This window comes from Perca flavescens, unplaced genomic scaffold (genome assembly GCF_004354835.1).
Source record: "Perca flavescens isolate YP-PL-M2 unplaced genomic scaffold, PFLA_1.0 EPR50_1.1_unplaced_scaf_46, whole genome shotgun sequence".
NCBI lineage: Eukaryota > Metazoa > Chordata > Actinopteri > Perciformes > Percidae > Perca > Perca flavescens.
Window position 1 is genome coordinate 36,747 of NW_021166698.1, and position 5,720 is coordinate 42,466.

At 36.4% G+C, this 5,720-nt stretch overlaps 1 long non-coding RNA gene across 1 annotated transcript; it reads left to right on the top strand.

The window, feature by feature from the left end:
• The first annotated feature begins 241 nt into the window (after window positions 1-241).
• LOC114551752 (uncharacterized) lies at window positions 242-1,462 on the top strand. The gene is made up of 4 exons (XR_003691989.1): window positions 242-292; window positions 720-780; window positions 1,183-1,221; window positions 1,307-1,462. It is a non-coding gene; the product is annotated as an uncharacterized LOC114551752 (long non-coding RNA).
• The last annotated feature ends 4,258 nt before the right edge of the window (window positions 1,463-5,720 follow it).

The window sequence follows — 5,720 nt, forward strand, 5'->3', positions numbered from 1 at the left end:
AGTGCATGTGATATTCTAAGACTTTGCTTTGTCACAGATCAACTGCACCTGGGTTTGTCCACTGCTGTATAACCTGTCTAAATTTGTTGTTCAGTGTTACCACTGTGTGCCAAGTGGTTTAATGTCTAAACATTTGATATATTTTGGAGTTAAGCTGATCGCACACAAATTGGTAAGCATCAGTACATTAAACTTTCTTTACAGAGGTCCAGCTCCTGCAAAGATTAGACAGAGCAGAAAATATCAATTCTCGCTCAAGAAGACATCTCATCTGTCATCAGAGAGGCACCAGGTAAACCCTGCACATAAGAAGCAGTCAACAATAGTTGTGAATGGAAGAATTTTAGATTCCATTTACAAAGCGCATTTTTAGAGTATGTAGCAATGACTGTTTTTATTTTTAATTGTCTTGTTTCCTGTTATTTTGTTGTTGCCTAGTGTTGGTTTCTGAGCGAGACATGGAGATGGAAGAAAAGGGAGATCAAACTAGCCCAACAGAAACAGAAACCAATACGATGCAACTGAAGTGAATGTGTGAATGTCTTTAATATTGTAATAAGGTCATGAATATTATTAACAAAGACTATTGCAAAATATATTTATACTTACCTTTCCATGTGTAGTAATGAAAGACAATCCTGTAAACTGTGAGGGTAAAAAGTAACATGAAATTAAAGCGCTTTATTATAGCAGTAGTAATGTCTTTATCTGTTCTCCAGACACTGTCTGTAGATGGAAAAGGGACTACATCACCAAGCTGATTCAGTTCTACAAGTTCAAGTAAGACTTCAATGTGTTGATGTAAGACTATATAGTAATTACACCCATCTTTAAGTAACCTACTGATGTGCTTCAACATGGAAGACTAGGTGTGATTACATAGCTATGAGTGAGACAATAACAGCATATTTTTTAGGGAACTCTTCCAACGTTTTTATTAATTACCTATAGGCCCACCTATAAGCAGCTCAACTCATAATATGTTGGATTCATTTTAAAGACCCCCCACCGCATTGACTCTGAAGACCCCCTGTTGAAGATTCCTGTTATAAATGAAGAGTTGCTATAATGCTGCAGTACCAGTTCCTTATAACTTCTACAGTGTTTGGTCAGGTGTACCACAGTAATGATTTCTGGTAGGTAACTACTGAATTCTTGTGCTGTACTTCTTGTAATGTATAGATCTGGAACTCGTGAGTTGTACATGGAGGATGGAACAGAGTAAGTAGGCTGTATCTGTCTGTTGCTGTTCTCTGATCAAGTGTCTAAATAACATTTAATAATATTTACTTGATGACCATTGTAGAATTGAGAACTCTCTGCTGAACATGGAAACAAAACACCGCATTGGGAGAAGATGGAAAGAATCTGATTTCGACTTCCAGTCTACCCTTAAAGATGTTGACAGTGACCTCAGAGGCCAACTTATATGCAAGGCAAGAACTGAATCAAGGGAGAGAGCAGTCCTCCTCTATCTGAAAAAGAAAATATCCAGGTAAAGTGCTGTGGATAAGTTAGGGCTGGGCAATATGGAGAAAATCAAATATCACGATATTTTTGACCAAAATATCAATACCACAACGATAGTGTCGTGTTAACTATTGATGCTTTCACAGAATATTTACACAATGAGATTTTAGATAAATGATAAAATATAATATATGATAAATAATCATCAGTAATGTGGATATAACGAATAAGTGGGTAAAGGCAAATAATAGAACAGTTACAACAGTCTGGTAAGTTCAGAAAATGACATCACTTTACTGTAATGCAGCCTTTAAAACCAGGAAAAGACAACACTTATGTCATTTTATGATATTACGATATCCAAAATCTAAGACAATATAATATTGATATATTGCCCAGCTCTAGGATAAGTAGATAAAATAAGTAGATAGAATTTTAAGATTTGAATTTTAACTTTTCAAAGGACCATAATACAAACTAATTAATTTCTTTGCATGTGTGTTTTCTAACTTTGTTTCAGATGGGCAGGGCATTGCCATTAGACTGTCCAAGCAGGTAGCCAACAAGAGACTGAGACAAGCAATCAAGGAATACAACCGTGTTCAGTGGCCACCGCAGATGAGCATCTTCCCTGCAACAATTGATTTTCAGGAAGCATGCGATCCCTCTTGGCCTGTCTACTTCTGCTCTGATGAGACTGTAAGTCTAGTTACCTAAACCTAGTAACCACACTGCAATCACTCTAGTAACCATCTGACAACCGCTTAGTAACCACAACTACCTGGAAATCATTTTCATCAACCACCTGCTAACATGAGATAGCACTTTGTTTCCCTTATGTCTTCTACTAGATTGAAGAAGATGATGTTTCAAGGAGTCTGAAAAGGCGTGGAATTGATGTCTTACATATGAGGACACGGGCAGCTGAGGAAAAGCACATGCTTTACCAGGAAATGAGAACTGTAACTGAACACCTCAATCAGCAGCATGCCTTTCTGTGCTCTGCCCTCAAACAGCTGGAAAGAAAGCTACATCATGCCACTGTGATGTTTCACCAACATGTACCAGACATTGTTCCTGCAACATGTAGTTATGTCGTCCCCAGAAACCCCTACCTGTCTCAGGACCTCCCCATGTCAAGCATACAGACACTGGTATACGATGATGATGATGATGATGATGATGATGATGATGATGATGATGATGATGATGATGATGATGATGATGATGATATGACAGCAACTAGCACTGTAAGCACTCATAACTAGGGCTGGTTTGCTGCTTCCTGGTTTTTAATGAATAGTTTGAGCAGGCTTGTATGCTTTGCTATTTATCATTCAAAATGTCTCCTTAATTCAGCGCTAACCAAAATTCAACAAACTGACAGTTTAGGTTCTGTGTGTTTTCATTGTAACTGATCAGGATCTAATTGATGCTGTGTTGCTGATTAGTTGATTAGTCTAACTGCAAAAAATCCATGTTTGTTTTTCTTGAGCTCTGAACAGTCCTGCCAATGTGAACCAAAAAAAATATTGAAACAAGCTGTTTTTGGACAATAAATAAACACTTTTTGTCGAAGCTGCTGTCTAAGTAACTTTTAAAGCGTTGTTGTACTCAATGTATAGCCAGCTTTGGTGTTTTGAATGATTACACTTAACACTTAACCATAATATTGTATCTGTACAGTATGTTTTTCTAAGAAGGATACTTAAATAAAGTTTTTTCAATCTTTGGTAGCAGAAGGTTTTCGAAGTACATTGAAAAACAACACTACCCACAATGTTACCTGTAACAGCAACGTCTCTGATTGTCCAATCTCGCTGTTACCATAGAAACGTTTACCCCGCAAAAATACGAACGGCTACCTTTGCCTTTTCCATAGATATATATGCCTTTTCTTGCCGTTTTCAAAATGTTTTTTTTTTGCCGAATCAAATGGTTTATGCTCACTATTCATCTGTAGCTGGTTGTCATGGTTACAGGCTTAAAACTTTCTATCAGCTATTTTCGAATGGGGGAAAAACACTTCCGGAAGCAGAGCCATTCAAAAAGTGGGTAGTCAATGTTGAGCTCTATATTTCTGAAATAAACCAACATATACATTTTTTCATAACAGAACATCTAGATGCTGTGTAATTACTAATTCGGATTTACTAGATATTTGAAATATTCAGTAGATATATCTTTTCAGAACCCTAGTTTACAACCCTAATTTGCAAACCAGAAGAACTACAACTGTAGTGCTGATTTGTATCAAGCTACATGGCGTGGCTACAGGGAGTTGTAGTTTTTAAAACATTACAGTTTTCTTAGAATTGGAGGTTGTAAATATTGAGATGAGAGTAGAGTGAGGGGTTTAGGTGTATAGTAAACGCATCTATGTAATCATATTTCAAATATGTAATTGTTAAATTGGTTAAAATTAATTAAATTACATTTTAACAGTATTTGACACCACCCCCAGTTGTTGACTATAATGACTTGATAGATGAGGCCAATAGCTTTTTATAACACTTGGTCCCATGTCTCTAACCCCTTTTGTTACTGAATTACAAGCATTTAAACATGCACCAGAGGGATGTTTCAAAGGGCGGTCATTCAAAGCAGGAGCCATGAAGAATCTTTATACTAACATATGTTACTCTCAGGACAAGACCTTTCCAACAATGTATTTGGTTCAACTCTACAACAAAGTTTTAATTTTCTCATTTCACAGACACAAGCCAGCAGGTGCACTCTTTCAGAGAGCACTTTCAAGGCTTAATATATAAAATGAAGCTTTTTGTTTGTTTGTTTGTTTCTGACTGTGTAAAAATATTTAACACACACACACACACACACACACACACACACACACACACACAGTTTATTTCTGTTTGGGACACACATGGCATAGGCTATTATGTTAATGCTGCTATTAGGGTTGTAAATCAAACGTGTATTATTAGTGTTATTCAAAACCAAGAGGACACATAGTGTAGCCCTAGGCCCTGTTCTATTCTCTGTAGGCTATTCCTCCATTGAAATTTTTTATTTTGAGCTTTACAAAAGGCAAATATTTAGTTTTTCTTTAACATTTTCCTCCTTCCAACACCCTGTCACTGTGAGCAACTAAATGCTTCAGCTATGTTTGGCAAATCTAGCATAGCCTATTTAGCCTACTGTAAAATCCAACCAGATGGTAGGCCTACTTAATGTAGAAATTGTTTTATGTTTCAAGAACGCTGATTTAATATTAAGTAGCATATCCCCAGCGACATATTCTTTTAAGTATACAATCAAATGACATAAATAAAATTTTACAATCACAGGTTATTAAACGTCTTTTCTTAATAGAGATATAGTCTAGTGGCATTTGGATGTGGGTTGCGGCCGACCGGCGGCAATTTGAAACGGAATGGAGCCCATCCACGGCGGACAGCTCTAACCATGATTCGAACGCCCCCTAGCCTTCCGCTATCCAAACTGACGTAATAAAATGTACTTCTCAGAATCGATGGATAATAATTAAAACGGATATCCTTAACATAAACACGTCATATTGTTGAGTTGTCACGGACACTTTCATATTTTCTCTAAAACGTTAGAAAGAAAAGCTTAACACGTGACAGTAAAGAATACTTGTGAGCGGAAGTACGTCATGCAAGCCATGATGCAAGCTAGCTGGTTTCAGCCTCTATGGTTTCAGCCTCAGCTAAAGCAGCGTCCATAGCAACCAATGAAAACAATGGTTGTCTTGTGCTAGCTGTTGGGTTGTGTTGTGTAGTGTACTTACGTTTCTGTATCTTTATCTTATGTTTTTTTTTTCCTTTCTTTGCTTGTAGCTTTTCTTCTTCTATCTTGTTGATGTATCAATTGTACTTTTCATATTTTCTTTTGATACTTAATGTCATGCTGCACATTTGAAAATCCAACCATTATTTTTTAATTTATTTTTAAATTAGAAATAAAGTGTAGTCTTCCAACTGTATGCCCACGTTTTCACAAGTTTACTAATCCCTTGACATAAACCCTCTTTTCAGTATCAATTTTGCAAAATACCTACTAGTGACAATAAACAAGGAAATTTTAACAGTCTGGGTAGTAGGACTGTGGAAAATAAGTTTAAGTTATGTAAAACATCAAATCATACAGTGACCCTGGGTATTGAATAGGTAAGCCAATAATGAAACTGAGAAATAGGATACCTTTTATTTCCAACATGTGTACTCAATTCAGTACAATATAACTTTAAATGTTCCCCCATTGTA